The sequence below is a fragment of the Callithrix jacchus genome, chromosome 20 (genome assembly GCF_049354715.1).
Source record: "Callithrix jacchus isolate 240 chromosome 20, calJac240_pri, whole genome shotgun sequence".
Lineage (NCBI taxonomy): Eukaryota > Metazoa > Chordata > Mammalia > Primates > Cebidae > Callithrix > Callithrix jacchus.
The window spans coordinates 27,618,238-27,642,725 of record NC_133521.1 but is presented as its reverse complement, the minus strand read 5'-3'; the positions used below and the strand labels follow the sequence as shown (position 1 = coordinate 27,642,725).

The 24,488-nt window shown below is 40.2% G+C and overlaps 1 protein-coding gene across 32 annotated transcripts in view; it reads right to left on the bottom strand.

The window, feature by feature from the left end:
• ZFHX3 (zinc finger homeobox 3) overlaps positions 1-24,488 on the bottom strand; it is a 1,555,416-nt gene that overhangs the window by 1,469,380 nt on the left and 61,548 nt on the right. For 21 of the 32 annotated variants that reach the window (XM_054248756.2, XM_054248759.2, XM_054248752.2 and 18 more), the window contains 2 exons: positions 24,009-24,206; positions 1,344-1,484 (listed from right to left, as the gene is read on the bottom strand). The exons of 2 other annotated variants lie outside the window; for them this stretch is intronic. The gene's annotated coding sequence lies outside the window, so the exon portion shown is untranslated. The remainder of the gene's footprint in view (positions 1-1,343; positions 1,485-24,008; positions 24,207-24,488) is intronic. 9 more of the 32 variants (XM_054248766.2, XM_054248767.2, XM_054248769.2 and 6 more) reach the window with 2 other exon arrangements.

Below are 24,488 nucleotides of genomic sequence, written 5' to 3'. Positions count from 1 at the left end.
TTGCCCAGATTTTTATCATCTCTCATTAGGAGGTCTTAGACAAGACTGACGCACAGAGGAGAACAAATGCATCATCAGTTTTATCCCACAGGCTGGCGTCCTCTAAAATGTTCTCATTTCCATCCAGCCGGCTCTTAAAGGTCACTGCTGCTTCCTCCTCATCCCCGTAAGCCCCATGTAGTACACCTGTGCCACTCTAGCCACATGGGAAAATGGTACTGTTCCCCCAGTAGGCCAGGATTCCATGGGGCTCTCTTGGGCACTCACCAACATTTCTTTTGATCCCACCCCGTGCTGCAGGCAAGACACTTCTAAAATCATCTTGCTTTCCAGGGCTCCAACATAGGAACAAGGGCACAGGTATCCTTTTTTCCCCATTCCTCAAACTTATAATTTGGTCATATTGTCCATCAACTTTCATCCTCCATCCTCTCTTCCATCTTTAACCTTCTCAGTGTAAACATTCAAGGAAATGACTGAGGCTCTTTAACAGTAAAAAGTAAAGACTAGCAGAGCCAAACTCCCTCAACTTCTGGCATGCCTGCCAATGAGTTTTCCCAGCTGTAAAAAGCTCATCTCTTCTGCATCTCATCTCCACCCTCCTTTTCAGAAACCTTCCTCTACCCGCTTTCTTCTCCCTCTGTGTTTTCCTCCTATCTCTTAACTTTCTCCTCGCAGCTTATTCAATAGATATGTGGTCGTCATTACAATACACAGCATCAACAATCATAAGAACTACCACAAAACGCTCCCTTGACACTTATATTTTTTTGTGAAGGGGTCCTTGCTACATTGCCCAGGCTGGTCACGAACTCCTGGGTTCAAGTGACTCTCCTACCTCAAGCTCCCAAGCAGAGGGGAATTACAGACACGCACCACCATGCCTGGTCTCCCTTGACCAGTTTAACTCTTACCCTCCCTCCACAGTTAAGCTTCTTTGAAAAACAGTGAGGCAAAGAATTTCCAGACAATGGCCATGGGTATAGTCCCTGGGATGGGAAACAACACAGCCCTTCAAAAAACTTAAAGGTTTGGGTGAGCAAAAAAGTAATGAGCAGCTGGCAAAGAGTAGACCACACTGGTTGTATGAGCAATGTAGGATTTTAACCCATTTTGTGGATTTGAAGATCAAATAAGTGAATGTATATTAAGTGCTTTGTGCTAGTAACAACAGAAAATATTATTATTTTAAAATATATGACCTTTGGCCAGACGTGGTGGGTCACACCTTAATCCCAGCATTTTGGGAAGCTAAGGTGGGTAGATCACTTGAGGTCAGGAGTTTGAGACCAGCCTGGCCAACCTGACGAAACCCCATCTCTACTAAAAATACAAAGTATTACCTGGGCTTGGTAGTGGGAGCCTGTCATCCCAGCTGCTCAGGAGGCTGAGACACGAAATCACTTGAACCCAGGAGGCAGAAGTTGCAGTGAGACAAGATCATGCCACTGCACTCCAGCCTGGGCAACAGAGCGAGACTCCATCTGAAAAATAAAACAAAATAAAATAGGCAGATGCTGCCACTGCCAGGAACCCCATACTATCAGCCATGGTCAACCCCGCTGTATTCTTCGGCACTGCCATTGACGATGAGCCCTTGGGCTGTGTCTCCTTCGAGCTGTTTGCAGACAAGTTTCCAAAGACAGCAGAAAACTTTCCTGCTCTGAGCACTGGAGAGAAAGGATTTGGTTGTAAGGGTTCCTACTTTTGCAGAATTATTCCAGGATTTATGTGTCAGGGTTGTAGCTTCACCTGCCATGCATGGCAAGTCCATCTACAGGGAGAAATGTGATGATGAGAACTTCATCCTAAAGATACAGGTCCTGGCATCCTGCCCATGGCAAATGCTGGACCCAACACAAATGGTACCTAGTTTTTCATCTGCACCACCAAGGCTGAGTGGTTGGACAGCAAGCATATGGTCTTTGGCACGGTGAGAGAAGGCATGAGTATTGTGGAGGCCATGGAGTGCTCTGGGTCCAGGAATGGTGAGACCAGCAAGAAGATCTCCATTGCTGACTGTGGACAAGTTGAATAAGTTTGACTTGTGTTTTATCTTCAGCACCAGACCATTCCTTCTGTACCTAAGGAGAGCACCCTCCCCTCCATTTGCTCGTAGTATCCTAGAATCTTTGTGCTCTCACTGCAGTCCCCTTGGTTCCATGTTTTCCTTATTCCCTTCCATGCCTAGCTGGATTGCAGAGTTAAATTTATGACTGTAAAATTAAAACTAAATAACAAAATAAAATAAAATATGACCTTATCTCTCTTCTAACTTCATTAGGGCAGCCTCCAAGGCTGCAGAAGTAAGAAAAATCTCTCAGCTATTTGTCTTGAAGTCTAATTAATGATGCAGGATAAAAATGAAATCGCTCATCTCTCCATACAAGGCTCACTTGGAAGTGTCTGGAAACAGTAATGGATACAAACTCAACATGCACTACACATAAATAGGCAAAAATAAGAAAAAAGAAAACCTGCTCTGAAACACCTATTCTGGCAGATGGAGGCTAGGTGTGGTGGAGTGAGAAACTGGGCTAGAATTTGTCAATTAATGATGACTCAGTTTCACAGGGCAATTAATTCAAAATGTAATCCTGGACTGAGAGAAAATGCTAAAAAGAACACCACTGGGAGAATGATGACATTTGAATATGCAACTGTAGATAATGCAGAAGTAATGTATCAGTGTTAGGCTTCATGAATTTAATAAGATTATGAAAGAGAATGTCCTCGTTCTCAAAAAACATACACAGAAAGACTAAGGGGAAAAAGAGGCATTATTTATGCAACCTACTCTCAAATGGTTCCAAAATTAGTAATATGTGTACATATAAAGACAGAGACTAATGTGTATGTAGAAAATTGGTATATCTAAGCAAAGGGCATAGGGAGTTCTTTGTACTATATTTGCAACATTTATATTCAAAGGCTAGATCCTGAGCTGTCCTCCAGGCCCTCAGTGTCCGTGTTGCCTTTTGAGAGATGCCTCTTTCTCTCTTGGCCAGCTGCTGAAGTCCTCACCTGGTGGAACTTGTGGTCTGTTCTCCTGGGACTGATGGAGTCCTAGGGATTCCCCACATTTGGAGACTTAGCCCCATCTCAGCCCTGGCTTCTTGTGTCTGGATCATACAAAACGGGCTCTGAGAAACAGAAGTCCCTCTTCTCTCTCTACAAAGTTTGGCTCTCAAAACTACGATCTCACTGTGACTTCCAAAAGCCTCATTTGGTAGCCAAAACTTAGCAGTGACTTGCTTGTTAGGGTCTTTCACCTTTCCCCTGATGCCAAAAACCATGCTTCAGTGAGGGATAGGGCCCAGGGTATGTATCTTGGTTTACAGGAATAAAATAACACAGCCACTTAATGTTTCATAAAGGTAGCTCTTACAAAGATTTTCCATTTAGACAATTTAATTAGTCCCAACCTGTATTTTATATATCTCCACTTTATTTTCTACTTCTCTAGGTGACAGAATCACTGTTAACATTCTGAGAGTAAAAGCGCTCAAGATTTTGATAGTCATCAGGTACTTCAAAAATGGTTATACTTGGCCACGCACAGTGGCTCATGCCCGTAATCACAGCACTTCAGGAGGCTGAGGCGAGTGGATCACTTGAGGTTGGGAGTTCGAGACCAGCCTGTCCAACATGGTGAAACCCCATCTCTACTAAAAATACAAAAATTACTTGAGCATGGTGGCGGGCACCCATAATCCCAGCTACTAGGAGGCTGAGGCAGGAGAGTCACTTGAACCCTGGAGATGAAGGTTGCAGTGAGCCAAGAAAAACTCCAGCCTGGGCAACAGAGCAAGACTCCATCTAAACACCCACCCACAAAATTTCTACACTAAATATAAAATGCAAGTTTTAGTAGAAGAAAGGAGTGTGTTTTAGACATGCAGATTTTTACTAATCTGATAAACTAAATGATATGGTGATTCTTTATATAAAGTTTTCCTTTAAAAAATTCTACCTTGCATGTACATATTACTCACTTTCACAATAACTAAAATGTATGAACCACAGCTATTGTGCCAAAGCAAAGCACAGAACTGTAACGTGAGTCTGTGGACCTGACCCTCCCCCATCTTCCACTCCCAATAATAGAATCAGGATTCAAGTATTAGTTTCTTGCAAAAACTAAATAATCATGACAGTCCTCAATGTGTATGGAAATTGTCTAGTGTTCAACAATTATAAATAGCCTAGGAAGAATGTGAGGTGGCAAAATTATTTAAAAGGTACACAAAGAAGTTAAGCTGCCCCAAGGAAGCATCCAGCTCTCCACATTGAGAGCAGATCTGTAAGGCTTCATTTGTTAAGGTCCTGGTTAGCTATAGAGTCACAACAGGTCCCTGGATACTGAGAGAAGGCCGGAGCAGGAAGACAACTTCTCATCATGCATTGGTCTTCACCTCTCTAGCCCCTTTATGTGGTCGTTATGACCACATAAAGACCAGGATACATATGCGTGTGTGTGTGTGTGTGTGTGTGTGTGTGTGTGTATTTTTAAGTGTCTTTTTAGGCTTACAAATCCCAGATGCAAAGAGAAAACTAAGAAGAATTTAAAACTTTGTTATTTTGGAGTAATAAATGCTGGGGTCTTTAACTTCCTTGAAATACTCTTTGAAAAAAGAAAAGATGACTTTGCTTGACTCGTGTTAGGTGTGCTACTAATGTTAAATAAGCATTTATCCTTTAAGCACTATAGATGCTTCTAGAAAAATGGACTTACTAAAGCTATAGAAGAAATTAGTACTTTTAGATTAACTTGAAATATTTCATGGCCTCTCTTTTTGTGTCCTACTCATATGTATCATTTTATGTAAGTTTATTGAATATTTTTCTTATGAAATAACATAAGGTCTAAAAAAATCTTATATAGCAAATAAAAATTCTCTTCCTCTAAAACCAGTGTCCCCCCAAAAAGCAGTCCAATATTCTCCAAATGATCATTTTTTCATAAAGAATAAATTGTAGAAGTTTTGACTGACAAATTTGTATTGTATTTTTGAATGACTCAGAATAAAGAGTTATAATGAAATTTTCTTGGAGCTTTAACACTGTAATTTATGGTGACTTCAAAAATATACCTATGTATATTAAGTCTGTATTTTACAGGATTATGTATTTTAAATTATACACAAAATAGACACATGTGCATACCCTAAGATTATTAAACCTTACAAATCTACTCATATGTATTTTCTTTTTTTCTTTTATAAAATTTCCTGGTTTTGTATTCATACTATACCTGATCATAAGGTAACCTAAAACACATTTACTTTAATAACTTTTACACATTCATAAATATTTTTAAACCCCATAAATGTTTAACATTAGTATAGTATATCAAAGTACCATTCTTTTCTCTGTAAATAAATCATTTCTAATCTAAAGACTTGGAAGGAGGGGGAGGGATGTCAAATGACACAAATCCTTCTGGCCAGGGAATCAAAAGGCATTCCCAGACATTAACTTTTCTTTCCAAATATGAAAAACATATTAAATATATATCTCATAATAAGATGTTTTCCTCATGTTTCCTTTGAGTAAAGTCTGTTTAGTGCATTCCTCTTCCCATTGTGCTATGAAATTCTTGCTCGACTTTGTCATTTTTCCCTCTGCCTGCTGGAAGAAAGCCAAAATCACGGTGATATCATTCACTCAACCAAGACTAACCACATTAGGTACAGGCAAAAATGAGTTATAATGCAAAAGAAAAATGAAAAACATATATAAATTATACATAGATAAGTACACACACACATACACATACACACACACACAGCCCATTACACTACTTCTAAAGAAAAACAGATAAGTCCCACTGTCTGCGTTTTGAAAAGAAGACAGGCGGTGAAAACAGACATAAGTCATTCATGAGATTGAAATGAACTTTCAGGACGGCTCAATCTTCTACACTTGAAATTTTTTTTTTCAAATTCATGTGGCCATCTGTATGTGTAATTAGGAGTGAAACCATAAGGGATTTTTCAAGTGAGCCTTTCCTAAAGCTACAAACTGTCATGGTACTTAAAGGAGTGGGTGCCAAATGACTTGTATGTTTCTGGGCAGCCATATCGCAACAAACAGCTCGTGTGGGTGGCCACGTTGCTTATATTTGAGGTATGCAAGTTAGTGATATTAGTTATGCTTGCGTCTCACTAGCACAGAAAGTCCTCATGTTACTTCTCTGATATCTTTCTCACATCTTTTTGCTGTGTCTATCACCAACTGATACGCTATTTCAACTGAATATGTCTGGATCTGTCAATAATTTTTCTGTATAAACATCCTCTTTGAATCAATCTTTTGCCACCTGAATTGTTCCACTTCACTTCTTTTGAGCAGCACTAGCTACTTCAAGAGGACAACCACCACTAACAACATGACATTGAAGCAATCATTCGTTCTGTGCCCACATTTTAATTTCATGCCCTACAGGGGGGAATCACTATCGGCCTTAAGCAAAAATTGAGTCTTTAATGCTTTATTGTTTTACACAATTTATCTTTCACATAGTCTATTAGCTCTTTGTAAAAAAGAAGAAAGAAAGAAAAGAAAGAAGGAAAATGAGAGACAGGAGGAGAGGAAGGGAGGGAGGGAGGGAGAATGGATGGACGGAAGGACAGATGGATGGAAGGATGGAAGGAAATAGGTAGGTATTGGGTATTTAAGAAGCATCCAACCCCCAAATGTGAAGCTACAAATATTTTGCCAAATGTATTCTTGTGAAAACAAACTGAATTTATCAAATGTCTCCCACTTTGCCTGCATATTCTATTGTTGTCCTGGCACAGTGAGACTTAACAGATTAAGCCAACCCTGTTGCCATTACCAGGAGAGAAGCAGGTAACACAGATTTAAGATGGGTTGGTTTTGCAGTATGGCCTATAATGTAAATCTAAAAACAAAAAGGACAAGAGACATGTGGGGGGTGACAGGCAGTGGGAAGCGGTGAAGAATAAAAATACTCTGAGCAGGGGAAAGTATGAATGTGTATATATGATCAGAACTGGTCTCAAGTCTGTGATGTGATTTTTGTTTTCCTTTGACACATGCATTATTTTCTCATTCGCAGGAGCCTCCAGTGAAATGTTGGTCTTTTCCTTTTCCCTGCGTATGTATTAAGGGTCTAAGATCATGAGTCAATGAGGACAAGCCGCCTCAGTAACTATAACAGGAGCAGAGCCATACTAAGTCCTGCAATTAGAAGGTCTGATTTAGAAGCTGGAGAAGCAGATATTGCTGAGCGATGCTGAAAAGCCACTGTCCAGAAAAATTTGAGAAACTTTTCAAATCATCCACTCATACAACTTTCTAAGGGGAAATTTTTATACATTTTTTAAAGTATGCATGTAAAGTACTTCTTTCAATAAAGACTTTTTTTGAAAAATTATATTTACAGCCCAGACTTTCCTGCCCTCTTGTGGAGAAAATACAGAGCTCTTGATTCATATAAATAGCATGATGGCTTTTTAAAACTTGAAGATGGCTTTTTCAATGGTACATGTGATTTACTGTCACAGTCAGATCCCCTGAAGTTCACGGAACTTTACTAGATGTTAAATGTTGCACCAAAATAAAATGTAAAATCTAAATAACAAAATAGAGCTAAATCAGGTATTATACTATAAGAAACCATCTAATTCCAGACAAGATAAAACTCCATTGATTAAGATTTGTTTGTTTGTTTGCTGGGAGGTAGGAAAGGGGAGGGAAAGGGAGAAGGACAGAGCAATTCATTTATAATAATACTTAGATTGCTAAACAAATTTATATACAAAATAACTAGCAAAAGAGAGAAGGACAAAGAGACAGAAGAGTTTTCAAAGTCGCCATCAGAAAGCTCTGGTCCTGTTTCCATCTTTCCACCTAGAGAATGGACCAGTGTCTCTCTCTTATGGGGGCTGCCACAGCACATTGCCACCTGGGCAGGACCAGCCTGGGACAGAGAACACACGAATCCCATCAGCAACTCCTAGGAAATCACAGAATTCCCAAATTGTAGGTTGTTTGTTTTGTTTTGTTTTGAGACTGTTGCCTGGGTGGAGTACAATGGCACAATCATCACTCACTGTAGCCTCAATCTTCTGGCTCAAGCTTATCTTCTTGCCTCAGCCTCCCAAGTAGCTGGGACTACCTGTATGTGTCACTAGGTCCAGTTATTTTTTTTAATTTTTTTTGTAGAGATGAGGTCTCACTTTGTTATCCAGGCTGGTCTCAAACTCCTGGGCTCAAGTGATCTTCCTGCCTCAGCCTCCAAAAGTGCTGAGATTACAGGCATGAGCTACTGTGCATGGCCTACTTTGTTTTTTTCAGAAAGTTGGTTTAAGTGTGTCTAAATTGACCCATAGAGGCAGGGGACGGGGTCCTCAGCTGCACATTCAATACCTAGCTCCAATCAATGGCCAACTTATGGGTGGTTTAGGCACAAATCTGTTTTGGCCATCCAACAGAAGATGCTACATTTCATTCCAATTGTTACATGTTCTGAAGTTATGATATGAAAAGTGCTACAGCAGGCTGGGCACCTGTAATTCCGGCACTTTGGGAGGCCAAGACAGGTGAATCACGAGGTCAGGAGTTCGAGACCAGCCTGACCAACATGGTGAAACCTTGTCTCTACTAAAAATACAAAAATGAGCCAAGTGTGGTGGTGCATGCCTGTAATCCCAGCTACTCAGGAGGCTTAGGCAGGAGAATTGCTTGAACCCTGGAGGCGGAGGTTGCAGTGAGTCAAGATTGTATACCACTGCAGCCTGGGCAACAAAGCAAGACTCTGTCTCAAAGAAAAGGAAAAAAAGAGAAGAAAAGAGATGAGATGAGATGAGATGAGATGAGATGAGATGAGATGAGATGAGATGAGATGAGATGAGATGAGACGAGACGAGAAGGAGGGAGGGAGAGAGGGAGGGAGGGAGGGAAGGAGGGGAAAAAGAAAGAAAGAAGGAAAAAAACAAAGAAAAAAAGTGCTACAGTAGAATCCAAAGTGTTTTTTAAGGGTTTTATGGGTGGTTGGGGAGGGGGAGAAAAATTCATGATCTTAAGTAAAACTATCATGGAAATGTCTTAAATTTCTCTGAAAAGCAGCATGATCTGCTGTAGGCAGAGCTCTTCCCCAAGTTGGAGACATTCAGAAGTTCACTAAGCATCCCAAGCGTGGTGCAAAGCACCAAGGGCAACATGAAAGAAACAGAAATCAAAGATTTCTGCTTTACATCACAAGGTATCTGCCCAAGGACCAATCACATGCAAGGGCCCAGTCCATCTGGGGAGAACAGGCCTATGCAACAGCTCGGCAGGAAGGCCCAAATGGGCAAAACAGACCCCATAATAAATGGGACAGAGAGGAGAGGCCAGAGCCTCTATGATCTCCTGGGAGGAGATAGAACCTGGAGAGAGAGAAAGAAGAGAGAAGTCTGCTGCATGCAGCACAAACTGGGGATGGCTGATAAAAAGATTGAGCATGTTGGATCTGAAGGACTCCCAAGGCACAGCTCTCTAAGTAAAAAGTACCTGGCCCCAAAGAAGGCAAGATATGCCGAACAGGTGGAATGGAACCAGATGAGATGAACACTGCAATCTGGATTTCATCAGTGGGAACCCCTGAGTGATGTCTGGGTAGGTTTATTGATGACATTTCTGCAGATGAATCTGAAGAGTGTTTCCAGCACCCTAAGAGTGGGTATGCAAGAGGCAGGGAGCCCATCCAGGTGGTTATTAAAGTGATTCAGGCTGAGCTAGAGGGGAGGCAATGAATCCACAAGCTACTGTCTAAAAAGATTACGTATAGCAACTGGTTGACTAAAGGAAAGAGGAAAGAAAATGTCTGAGGTTTAAATCCTGTGGGGACAGGGGGATATGACATTGATGAAATCAAGAAATTGGGTGACTGGAAAATTCACATGCTCTATGTTTACTGCCATATGCCAAGTCAGACTTACATGCTGCTGTGTAAGAGTGGTAATTGCACTTTGCAAGGCCAAGGTGAGTGGATTGCTTGAGCCCAGGAGTTCAAGACCAGTCTAAGCAACATAGCAAAGCCCTGTCTCCACAAAAAAAATACAAAAATTAGCCCAGTGCGGTGGCATGTAGTCCCAGCTACTTGGGAGGCTGAGGTGGGAGGATCACGAGTCCCGATGGTCGAGGCTGCAGTGAGCCATGATCACACAACTGTATTCCAGCCTGGGTGGCAGACCAAGACCACATTTCATAAAAATAAAAAACAAAAAAGTGGTAATTTTCCCCCAAAATTGTTTTTTTAAATAAACTTGAAGTCATATTATGGTTTTTAAAAAATAAAGTTTTTCAATATGCCTTTTTTTTTTTTTTTTTTTTTTTTTTTGAGACGGAGTTTCGCTCTTGTTACCCAGGCTAGAGTGCAATGGTGCGATCTCAGCTCAACGCAACCTCCGTCTCCTGGGTTCAAGCAATTCTCCTGCCTCAGCCTCCCGAGTAGCTGGGACTACAGGCGCACGCCGCCATGCCCAGCTAATTTTTGTATTTTTAGTAGAGACGGGGTTTCACCACGTTGACCAGGATGGTCTCAATCTCTTGACCTCGTGATCCACCTGTCTCGGTCTCCCAAAGTGCTGGGATTATAGGCGTGAGCCACCATGCCTGGCCCTCAATATGCCAATTTTTAAAAGATTCAGAAAACTCATTGCCTGAATCTCCTCAAAATTTATGCTTTGTCATAATTCAACACCTGTAAAATCACATTAATAATTTCTCAATACTACATCTTTATTTAAACATTTACTGATAACCTAATGTGTGCCTGGTGCTGTGCTAGTACAAGAAATTCAAAAAATAAAATGTAGACCTTCATCCCAAGCAATTTTTAATAAGGAATAAGACAGGTACATAAACTACTATAAATAGGGCAAAATATAGTCAATGCTGTCTTAAGGGAATATGAATACAGTACATAGAAAATCAGAGGAAAGAAGTCATTTCAACTAGAAATCAGACACAGGATTATTTGTTCTGGATCTTGAAAATCAGAAAGCATGAATGTTGAAAATCTCACCCAAACCTCATAGCCCAAGAATCTGTACAAATGAAGAGAAAGCATATTCCAGGTTAAGAGAGGAGCTTTTTATAAAGACAAAAAGGCAAAAAAAAAAAAAAGCACTGGTTCTATTCAGAGTAAAAAAACACTGCATATAAACCATGAAAGATGGAACCAGAAAGGTAGGCACTGGCCAGTTTTACAGAAGGTTTTGACTGGCAGATAAATGATCACTACATAATTCTACAGGTGAGAGAAGCCACTCAAGATTCCAAACAGGCTTTGGCATGACAGAACATGACCTGTATATAATTCAGCAAATGTTCTTTAAGTACTTTTTTTTTTTAATAGAGATGGTGTCTTACTGTGTTGCCCAGACTGGTTTCAAATTCCTAAGCTCAAACCATCCTCTCGCCTTGGCCTCCCAAAGTGCTAGGATTACAGGTGTGAGCCACTGTGCCCGGCCCCTTTAAGAACATTTAACCTGGCAATAATGTGCTTGGGGTAGAGGAGGAAAAAAGTGTTTGCAACAGGTGAGTAAGGGTAGCAGAAAAAACAATCATCTTCGATAATCACTATCGGTGTCTTAGAACAAGAGTGATAAACAAACTGAACAATCTAGTATCATTTTTTACCAAATACCTATCATAGTCTCAGTAATAAGTATGAATGATGACAGACAGACTTCCAGAAGCATTTAAATAAGGAACTAGCAGGATGCCTCCAGGCTACAGTTTTTCATTGGAATTCTTAGTACCCAGGCTGATTTTCCAATTAAGTTGCCAAAATAAATGGATATAACCAATTAGCACAGTTCAAAATTGAACCACAGACATCAATTCATGAACATCACAGCCCAAACCAACATTTTCATTACTATAATAGCAACTCTTCTAGAAGAATATACACACTGTTTTGGGGTGGGAATATCATCCTTTCATGCTCTCTAGCATTGTTCTCTCTACCTAGGATTAAACCCAAAAGATGAAAGTAATCTACTTATTCTTGGTGAGTCTATGCCCAAGGCCACCCATTCAATTCTTAATTATAACCTCAGATCGTACTATCAAAGTCATTAGACTCATGGGATAGTATCGCTGTACAAACCCACAATTAATTTTTTACATGTAAATTTGCTGGATTATGTACAGGTAAAATCCCATCACAATGAATTTAATTATAATAAAAAGATGTGGGCAAAGATCTGTGTCTCAAGAGAGGGATGCCCTACCGGTGCAATGATTTCCACAGCTAGGGAATTATTACTAATCTTTGATGTGAAATAATCATTTCTTTTGAAGGAATTCTGTCTCCTTCCAGAAGGGAGAAGATTTTCTTTTGCTCTTTTATTCTTAATCAAGAAATAATTACCCTTAAAAAAATACATCTCATATGAGATTAAGATGGAATTTTAAATCTGTTAAAATTAAAAACAGCAATAAGTTACCAGCATTTTCCTATAAAATCTGCAAATATCTATTTTGATGATAATAACCAGCTTTAGAGAGAGTGTGAAAGCATGAACTGGAACAATCTTTCTGGAGGGCAATTTGACAATATACATCTACAGTGGTGAAATGTACACATTCCAATTAAGTAACTCTATTTCTGGAAATTTGTCCTAAGAACAAGAAATAATAGTAGATATATGCAAAAATTTAGCTTTAAGGGTGTTCACTGAAATGCCATTTATAACAATATAAAATGAGAGCTTCCTAAATATAAAAACGTCAAATTGTTTAAATGAATCATAATACATCCATATAAAATGAATACTACGCAGTTACTTAAAATTATGCCAAGAGCATCATTTAAATTACTAAAACACAGATTACAAAATAGCATACCATGACTCTGCTTTTTTAAAATATACATACTTGAATTTTTCATATAGAATAAAAGACTGAAAAAAGTAAACTAATTTCATAGCTGTAGATGTCCCTGGTCATCAGTTCAGAAGCATTCTTTATTTTCTTTTTTATTTATCCATTATTTCTCAATTTTCTTCAACAAATATTGATACAGTAAGAAAAAGAGGCCAAGCACAGTGGCTCACACCTGTAATCTCAGCACTTTGGGAGGCTGAGGCAGCAGATCACAAGGTCAGGAGGTCAAGACCATCCTGGTTAATACTGTGAAACCCTGTCTCTACTAAAAATACAAACAATTAGCTGGGCGTGGTGGCATGCACCTGTCGCCTCAGCTACTTGGGAGGCTGAGGCAGGAGAATCGCTTGAACCCGGGAGGTGGAGGCTGCAGTGAGCCAAGATCATGCCACTGCACTCCAGCCTGGACAACAGAGTAAGACTTTGTCTCTCCAAAAAAAAGAAAACAGGAAACAAATATTTTAGAAACTACTCTTCAGCTGTCTTTTTCCTTCCACTCTTCATACATCACTGCCGACACTGCTTCAGAAAAACCCAGGTGAACTCTCAGACTAACCACCAAAAAACAAAATTCAAATACTGCACAAACAAAAATGCACCAAAACAGAAACATAATCCAGTGGTTTTTGTTTTGTTTTATTTACAGATAAGATCTCATTCTGTTGCCCAGGCTGGAATGCAGTGGTGCAATCCTGGCTCACTGTAGCCACAAACTCCTGGGCTCAAGCGATCCTCCTGCCTCAGCTTCCTAAGTAGTTAGGACTACAGGTGTGAGCCACCACGCTCAGCTAAATTTTTTTTTAATTAAAAAAATTCCATAGAGATGAGTCTTGCTATATTACGCAGGCTGGTCTTGAACCCCCGTCCTCAAGCGATCCTCCCACCTTGCCTCCCAAAGCACTGAGATTACAGTCATGAGCCACCACACCCAACCTCAATGTTATTTCTTAATTTCTCCTGCTTGATTTAGAGTACCTGATTTCGTTGCCCGTTCATCATAGAGTCTATCTTCCCTGTGGTTTCTACTGATAAACATTGCACTCATTTGACATGGATTCTTCATTACAAATTCTAATGCAACAAAAATAACTTGGATTATTCATATTTACCACAACAGAAGTCGACTTTTAATATTATTTGCTTGTCAAATCTGGATAGACAGAAGGTCACTGTTTAATAAAAACTATGGTAATATCTTTGTAAATTTTACCTATCGCATAATGGGAAATTACAAAAAATTATTTAAGACTATGAGTTCTTCTTTGAGAGCTTTAACCCAAAGAGCTCATCCTAATGATGCCCCTGGTGGCAAGTAACATTTAATTTTTCTCCATGTCATTGAAAAAGAATTAGATGTAAAACTCAGGTAAGAGATTAATATTTCACACCCTGAGGCTAAATACTTCAGCATGAATATTCATAAAGCCTATTCTGAGGGAAATCTCATGTGGGCGTAGATTTAAAATGCTTGAATCTTTTACATAGTTCAGAGACTGGGCATCCCAGAGAGAAAGACAAGAATTCAGTCAACTAACAGGCTATTAATGGTAGGTCTGAACATGCTACTATGGCAAAAAGCATTTCACTCACACAAACACACACACCTACAGCCTCCTTCTGAAAGTCCAAACCTTTCTTTCTTCTTGGGCTCCTGTAAGTGATGAAGGTAAGTGTTGAAGGTCACCAGGAAAAAAAAAATCAGGGTTTCTCCTTGATGCTTCAGATGCCTGACTATGAATGTGTCCTCTTCTAGGTTCCAAGGGGAATTTAATGGGGGGCAGGGTGTGTTATGGTTTGAATGTGTTCCCTCCAAAATTTATGTGCTACCAATGTGATAGTATTAAGAGGTGAGGCCTCTGGCCAGGCATGGTGGCTCACGCTTGTAAACCTGGCCAGGCATGAGCACTTTAGGAGGCCGAGGTGGGTGGATCACTTGAGGTCAGGAGTTCGAGACCAGCCTGGACAACATAGTGAAACCCCGTCTCTACTAAAAATACAAAAATTAGCTGGACGTGTTGGCACACAGCTGTAATCCCAGCTACTCTGGAGACTGAGACAGAAAAATCGCTTGAACCTGGGAGGTGGAGGTTGCAGTGAGTGGAGACTGCACTGGGTGACAAAACCAGGCTCCATCTGGAAAAAAAAAAAAAAAAAAGAGGGCCTCTAAGAAGTGATCAGGCCATAAGGGATCCTTCCTCAGGTGTCCTTATAAAGGGGCTTGATGGAGGGAGTTCATCGCTCTTTGCCCACCCACCTTCTGCCATATGAGGATGCAGCATTCAAGGTGCCATCTTGGAGGTAGAAAGCAGCCCTCACCAGATGCTGGCACCTTGATCTTGGACTTTCCAACATACAGAACTGTGAGAAATAAATTTCTATTCCTTTTAAAATAGCCAGACTCAGGTATCTCTTACAGCAGCACAGAATGAACTAAGATAAGGAGCAGTAGAGAGAAGAAAGGTGGAAAAGAAAATGTAGGCAGGACCATCTTGGTACTGGTTGGAGTCACTTCATTGTAGATCCACCCACCCATCCCAGGATGACTGTAGGATCCCCCACTAAGGTAAAAGACTCCAGGCGAATGCCCTGATTGATCCTTCCCTGTGACAACACTGCTCTTGGTCCCTTATAGTAATTTCTACCTTAAGAAAAAGAAAAGGGAGTTTCTATGGTCTGAATGAGTCCCCTCAAAATTCATCTGTTGAAACCTAATCATCAAGAGAATGGTGCTAGGAGGCAGGGCCTTTGGGAGATGATTGAGTCTTGAGGGTAGAATTCTCATGAATGGGACTAGTGCTGTTACAGAAGAGACCCCAGAAAACTGCCCCAACCCTTGTGCCACATAAGAACACAACAATAAGACACATCTATGAACCAGAAAGCAGGGCCTCACCAGACAGTGAATCTGCCTTGATCAGGAACTTGCCAGCCTCTAGAAGTGCGAGAAGTAAAGGTCTGTTGTTCATAAGCCACCCAAGCTATGGCATTTTGTTACAGCAGCCCAAATGGACTAAGACCATTGCTCAATGAACTCTCTCAGACCAGGTGCAGTGGCTCACACCTATAATCCCAGCACTTTGGGCAGCCGAGGCAAATGGATCACCTGGGGTCAGGAGTTCGAGACCAGCCTGGCCAACCCTGTGAAACCCTGTCTCTACTAAAATTACAAAAATTAGCCGGCCGTGGTTGTGGGCACCTGTAATCCCGGCTACTCAGGAGGCTGAAGCAAGAGAATCGCTTGAACCCGGAAGACAGGTTGCAGTGAGCCAAGATCATGCCACTGCACTCCAGCCTAGGTGACAAGAGTGAAATTCCAGCTCAGAAAAAAAAAAAAAGAAAACAACTCTTAAGCCTTATGGAACAAACCCTGGCATTAGGTAGACATAAGCCAAAAATGGAAAAAAGATATAAAATAATAAGGGCAGAACTAAAGAGACAAATATAAAAATAAACATTAAGAATAAACTGCCTGGCCAAACAACAACCAAGGTAGCTAGGGAGCCATGATCATAGCCAGTAAATGCCTTCAAGGTATAAACAAAAGAGGAGAAAAGTTTAGTGTAGTATCCTGAGTGATGAAGTAATAGAACAAAATTTAATCAACGTAAAATGTAGGCCTAGGGTAAACTTCCCAACACATCTAGGATTTTACAGCCTATTCTTCCCATGGGGTAAGGTATTTTTCCCTCAGAATAACAAAACAAGGCAGGACAAATCAGTAGATAATATTATTTATGAAAGGATCCTGCCTTGACTCTCATATCCAGACTACATGGCTAAATAAACACATAAGCCATCTAAAGATTCTTCTCACATCTGAGACCTGATATGAGCGTTTTCTCAATCCTCACCTCTGTGAAGTTAATACTTAATACATAGCTGCTCCTCCACTAATGCCTGTATCCTTCTGCCATCTCCACTTTGTAAACTACTCTGTATCGCCCTACATGTAAATGTCGAGGGAAGTCAACTTCAGCAACTGACAAAGGGTCAGAAGGCAGAGCAAATATGCCTCCTCTCAGGAGATCTGCTAGAGCCCTGAGTTCCATTCTGCTTCCTGCTAATTCTGACGCCACCATGGTGTACCTCATGCAGAGAGCAGACAGGCTTGTAGATATGGTAACACCTAAGGATCTAGATCAGGAGGAATGAGGCCACCAAGAAACACAGGGAAGCAAATCAAAGTACAGGGCTGGGGTGATATAGAATAACAGGGCTTACATTCATTCAACAAACATTTGCAGTATAGCTACTACAGGCAGAACTCTGGAGATGCAAAAGTGAGTCTTTCAGGCATCAAGTAGCAAAACAGCCAGGGGACACACAATTAACTACCACATAATGTGATTATGATAGAATAGAGGTAATAGCACAAAGGACTAAAAGGAAGCTATAACAGACACTATAAGTGCTAAGCAAAGAAACTAATAAAACATCATTCAGATGGGCACAGTGACAATAAGCACCTATAGCCCCAGCTACTCGGGAGGCAGAGGCAGAAGGATCACTTGAGCCCAGGAGTTCAAAGCCAGCCTGCACAACACAACAAAATCCCCTCTCTTGAAAAATTTAAAAATTTATAGATCAGTTTAAATAATTATTGACTTTAAAATGTGTAACAATCTAGAACTAAAATCCAAGATAATCTCAACATAGAAACTAATGAGATGGAGAAATGAAGTAAAATATGCTAAGATTATTGTTTTGTACATGAATAATAAATATACAACAAATAATTTAAGGCATTGAAGAAAAATATAAATTTGAAGGTGAGTACTAAAAGATCACTAAAAAAGTTATACATAATTTCCAAAACATGATGGAAAATAACAGAACAGGAAAGAAAATGGAAGAAAAAAGTTGTAAATTCAATAAAGGGAAAAGGAAAAGGGGAAACAGGCATAGTAAATTGAAAAGATATATAAGATGACAGGCATATGAGTAGATGTGTCTATAATATATGTAAACAACTTAAATGCCTGATGTCAAAAGATAGAAAGTCTCAAATCGGGTTACAAATCTACCTACATATGGCTGGGTGTGGTGGCTCATGTCTGTAATCCCAACACTTTGGAAGACTGAGGCAGGCAGATCACCTGAGTAAGGAGTTTGAGACCAGCCTGGCCAATGTGGTGAAACTCCCTCTCTATGAAAAACACAAAAATTAGCCAGGTGTGTGGCATGTGCCTGTAATCCCAGCTACTTGGGAAGCTGAGGCAGGAGAATCATTTGTACGTGGGAGGCGGAGGCTGCAGTGAGCCAAGACCATGCCACTGCACCACTACACTCCAGCCTAGGCAACAAGAGTCTCAAAAAAAAAATCTATCTAGATGCTATGTAAATGAAACATTCCTATGAAACATACCTAAAATAAATATTCATAGTTAGATTGGGAACAAAGGGATGAAGATATTCCAAGTAACTGTGGTTTAAACAAAATAGAAGTTTATTTCTTCCTCACATTATTCTGCCTACTCCAGGGCCTTTGTACAGCCCTTAGTTCTGCCTTGAATACTCTTCCCCCAGACCTTAGCTCAACCAGCACCTCTGGTCATTCAGACCTTGGAAAAAAACAAAGGGAAGAGGTCAGGTCTTGGTATATACAGGTTAGGTATTCCTTACGTGAAATGCTTGAAGTGTTTCAGATTTTGAATTTCTTTTAAATTTTGGAATACTTGCATTTACAATAATGAGATATCTTGGGGATGGGACCCAAGTGTAAGCACAAAATTCATTTGTTTCTTATACACATAGCCAGAAGCTAATTTTATACTTAATAATTTTGTGCATGAAACAAAGTTTGTATACACTGAAGTATAGGAGAACAAAGCTGTCACCATCTTAGCCAACCATGTGGAAAAAAATCTGTGGTTCTTAAGCATCACCATCACTCCTGACTCTGAATTTATATGCTACCAATAAGCGATCATTAACTGTAAAAAAATACAACATACCATTAATACAGTGAAAACATAATGTGTTCAGGGTAACAAAACAGCACAGTAGCATCTTCAGAACCTGCCATTAGTGTATCTGGTCTGCACACTTGCCATTTTCTTACCATTTGTGGGCAAGCATGGGAAAGAAACATCACAGATGACGGGGGCTGGGAAGGTCTTATTTCCCTAGGGACACAGAATAAATGGTACGTGGCATTTCTGTGTTTTGACTGCAACCTGTCACATGAAGTCAGGTGTGGAATTTTCCACTTGTGACATCAAGTCAGCACTCAAAAAGTTTCTGATGTTGGAGCATTTCAAATTTTAGATTAGGGATGCTCAACCTGTATGACTATTGTCTACAATGCTATGTAGTTAAGGTAAAGTGTGTGTGTGTGTGTGTGTGTGTGTGTGTGTGTGTGTCTGACTGCATGTGCACATGCATGCATGTATAGATGTGCACACATGCACTGTAGGTGTAGGGGTGGGGAACGAGAGGCAAGAAAACTTGCTAAACTGCAAATAGAAATGTATCTGTAACAGACCAAATGTACTAGAGAGGGCACCACACCCCTGAAATGCATGATCATAGAAATCTACCAGATAAATTGGGTGAAACCAGAGACTAGGATTACTGAAGATGCTCAGAAGGGAAACAGGAAGGCAAGATTAGTAGACAGGATGGGCTATGGGATATATGACAAGAAGAAAAGAATGAAGCCCACTGTATTCATTCAACAACATTTACCAAGTGCCTACCAACCACCCAATTTGGAAGAGGACTTCCTAAGAACAACAAGAACCAGACATAGTCACAATGGTCTGGGACTGCAGTGGGGTGAAAGGGAAGATCCTGGAAACAAAAGGGACATGGAAGAGTAACACAACATTAATAAGGGATTCTTACGTTGAAGCGACACTGCACAGGGATGTAGAAAAACAATGATTCATCTTTGCTTGATTTTCCTGTTATCTTATTCTTTTAAACTCAAAACAGTACAGCCATATGGTTGACTATATTCATTTCATCTCTGTATTTCTAATGAGCAGAAGCTTGCTACTCCGATCCAAAGCTAGGGAAACTAGGTGTTAGCTATTAGCACATAATTCTAGCATGGTATATTTCAATATTGCATTTACAAACTAGGAAGAAAACATTTAAACATATATTCCATCTTATGATTCAGATCTTTTGTAAAAGAAAAGCTCATGACACCCATAAACATGCCTACTAAGGTACATTATGTCATGAGAAAAACACATTAAAAAGTACACGAGCACTTTATTCATCATCTGAGAAAGGGACTTTTGTGAAAAGTCCATGACAGAGGTTGTGGTCGCTTCCCTTGGTACATGAGCTGACTTCTGCTGTCTGTTGCATATATTTGTCAGGTTTCTTAACATTCCTCTAAATACAGTGTCTTTATTTAGTTTTCCCAAAGGAATGCCAGCAATTTGTGGGAGCAGGAGGAATGTTTTCTGTCAATTCTGCATAATGACCAAAACAGGGTGATTAAATTACTTAATTGAAGCTCTGTAGCTTGTAACTTGATGCATATTAGGCCCTGTTCATTGTGGAGAGAAAGCAATGGGGTGGGTGTTTATGTAGACAGTATCAACAGAGAGCCAAATCATTTTCATCTTTCTGTTTGCTTTATTTTTCTGAAGCTCATACAATCCACAAGGGATTCCCTCCTCAACTCTGTAATAGCCAAAGGGTGATGGGGTTGGGGAGTGCAAAGATAACTGAAACAGAGGCACATAAAAGCTTTGCATGTAGATTAAGAGTTTCATAAACTCATAACAATTTTTATTAGTCCACAAAATTGCTAGCATCCCTGCCCTCACCTATCGGCATCATGACAAAGCTGGAGCTAAGGAACACACAATTGTATTTACGTAGCGTACAGCGCCAATGCATTGGTCAGATTCTCAAATGTGGCTAACTTTGGGGCTCTCCTAAAAGTTTTCAGCTCCAGAGTCTATAGGTATGTGCTTGTTTGACTGCTGGTGTAGGAAATGTACCAAGGCAAGCTAAGGGGTGTGAATCAAGATCACAGGTTCAAGTCACCTACACTCCTCAACAGTCACAATTGCTCTTAGACAGTGACAAAATTACTGTGTCATTTAGATGACATTGGGGCTGAGTTTCCTAACTCTGGATGCCTCTAAATCCCCACTGACACAGGATCAATAACACTTTCATATTACTGAATACATCTTGAGAAGAATCAAGCCAAGAGTGGAACTAGCAAAACTTAGGATATTTAAGAATACAGTAGAAGTCCTATTATCTGTTTCAGAGCTGATGTTTGACAGGTTAACTAAACATACATACATATATATATATGTAATGGTGAAATGAAGTAAAATAATCTTAAATAAGTCTTAAACATTTTATTTTTACCCTAAAATGTAAATATACATTCATTAAATAAAATCTAATATTAACTCATTAGAAGACAGAATACTACTGTTCACATGTAGTTCCTCCATTGTTTAACCACCACAGTGTTGTTTTGTATTATAGACACAGGTTATTCTCTAACACACTGCAAAGGCGGCATTTATTTGGCCATCAAGTGAGAAATTTTTACTTCTAGATCATCATATCTTCTTCACATTCGGCATTATCTTTTCTTGCGGCATGTGTGATTTCTGCATCATTCAACTGCATTTACAACAAACTGTCACTCTCAATCCTTTGTGGTACACCATCTTCCTTAAAAAAATAAAATAAAAGTAAAAAATACTGGAACTGATGCAGGACAGGTGGGCCCCAAAATTGAGGCTTAGCCTGGGAAGGTTCTTAACTTCACCCAGGAAAGAATTTGAGGGCAAGGCAGTGGAGTTAGGCAGCAACTTTTGTTGATGTGGCAGTGCACAGGAGCAGCAGAGCAGGGCTACCCCACAGGCAGTGTGCCCAGAGGAGCAGCTCAGGGGCGTTCTGCAGTCACAGTTATACCCACCTTTAACTATATGCAAATTAAGGGCAGGTTGTGCAGAAATTTCTAGAAAAAGGGTAGTAACTTCTGGGTCATGTGGTTGTTGCTATGGAAAGGGGCTGTAACTTCCAGGTGTTGCCACAGCACACTGGTGACATACTGGTGGTTGTTTCTTATAGAAAGCTGCTTTCGTTCTATCTCTGTTTTAGCTAGTCCTTGATTTGGTCCAGTGTCTGAGCTAAGCCTTCAGAGTCAAGTCTTGCCTCCTACTCAGAACCCCTGATTTATTCGAGATTATCTAGCTCAGGGGTGTAATCTTTTGGCCTCCCTGGGCCACAATGGAAGAAGTATTGTCTTGGGCCACACATAAAATCCACTAATACTAACAATAGCTGATGAGCTTAAAAAAAAATCACCCAAAAAATCTCATCAGGTTTTATGAAAGTTTACGAATTTGTGTTGGGCCACATTCAAAGCCATCCTGGGCTTCGTGTAGCCCGCAGGCCACCAGTTGAACAAGCTGGATGCAGCCAATAAACTGTCGTTTATTTTCTTCTGGTACATTTGGATTTACTGTAGTAGCTGTCAATATCAAGCCAGTTTTCTCCAAGATGGAATTTATGCTGAACTGGAAACTCCACTACAACATGACTTACAAATAATGTCTATTATGTTGGTGACTCTTAAAAACTTTGTTAACTACATTTTTACATTCTACAATTTGAGGTCTAAGAGACAATATCCAGGCAAACCCTGAAATAAAATACTTTTCCTGGAGCTGAGCCAAGAGGAATAGGCTAGGTCAAATGTGGGCTGCTACCATACTGAAAATACAACCCCACAGCCAAAGCAATGTCAGAGATAATGCTGGAGTTGAAATTACAATTTTGAGGGAGAATCCATCCATCTTCAGGACTAGCTGTTTCAAGAGCTGAAATAAACCACACAACAATATTCTAGTGCACTAAATTAAGAAAGTCTGAAAAGCTCCCATGCAAAGTTAGAAAAATAAGACCCACATTTCTTCAGAAATTAAAGTTGTAGCTACATGAATAGAAATGGAAGAGATCCATCCTGTTCAGATTGCTTCAATGTTTCTGCCTTACAGTAAGTTAGGAGACACCCAAGTGTCACCTGCCAGGTACCCTATTTAGAACTTCCTATGGATTATCTCATTAATCCTCACAACTACCCTTCAAAGTGGGTTTTCCAGATGAGAAAACAGCATCTGCCCAGGTGTACAAAGACTAGGGCGAGGACTTGAGTTGAAAGGCCATGCATGGTCTTTCACGCTGCACTCCTGTCCCTCCATAAATACGTACTCCAGCTCATTCAAAACTCCCTTCCAAGCATCACCAACAGGGAAATCTCAAACCACCACCACTCATCTATCAAAAAATCAAAGCTATTCACACACGTGATCAGTTGCAATTATTTTCAACTTTGGGAACTTCTGAAAACTCCTGAATGAAAGATGAGTTTGGGTTTGTAATGACAGGCACAAAGAAAAGACTACAAAACTAACACACAAATGAAAACATTTCTGTGTTCCAAAACAAGAAAGATGAGAAATTAAACAAAAGAAAAAGAAACATATATAGCAGGCAGAATCCTTCCCAAATGAATACGGCCTCCTTTCCTGTTGTACAGAGCTTTGGACTAACACTGATTCATACTCATTTTCTCGCCCTTTTCGGCCACAGTAATCACTGTGGTACCAATTTGTGCTACCATGTCTGTATCTACGGAAATTTCCTGAAAAATGTATCACTTTACTTTCTGGACCAATTAACAGGATAGCTTGGGACACTTTTAAAACATTTTCAAAGACAAAAATTGAACTGAAATATCAACAGAAACTGACAAAGCAAAAATAACTTTATCAGCACTTTTCCTCTTGCATTATTATTAAAACAGACAACAAAAACACTGTACTTCACAAATCAGTCCAAAATTATTGGAAGCCAATCATCTTTTCTTCCTTAAAGCTAAATTCAAAAAGAAGTTGTTTCTGTATTTTAGTAAGGAAAACTCACATGGAAAGATTGATTCCTTGGCTTAAAAATCCATAGAGGCTGATTAGAGTTTAAGAAAAATTTATGTCTATGTGATGGTGTCTTAGGGTTCCCCCATAAGCAGCTCCTGAGAAAAGGCTGCAGGTCATTTGTTTGAGAGGTGGTCTCAGGCCTGTTTGAGGGGGCATGAATGAGCAAGTTACCTCTTAGACATCTAGGGCATGGTCCTGCTGGAACCCTCTGAGGCACTCCATGGCACACTCCTCAGAACTGACAAGACTGAGGACAGCGAGGTGGGGCACTTATCTATCAACTTTCGTCCCTCCTTGACTGAAGGTTGAGCACAGAATCAACGCCACTTCCAAACTTCTTACAGGATACACCTGTATTCAGCCCAGCTCCTAGAGGGAAATGTTAAGGTGAGAAGTTAAGCCTGCCTGGGACTAGCCTCAGCTGCAGGCAAGTGTAGGTGGGCTAAGGGCATAGGGGTCAGGGCTTCAATGGTGCCTCCCATCGATTAGGGGTAGTTTCTCTCGAGCTTTTCGGCTCAAGTATAGAATCTGTTTTTCCACTGTATGTCACAGACCCAACTGTTCACAAACATTAGCCTATCTAAATTAGACTCCTGGTAGTAGAAAAGACGAGAAACCCTGAGTAACTCTCCCACTGAAAATGACTAAAAA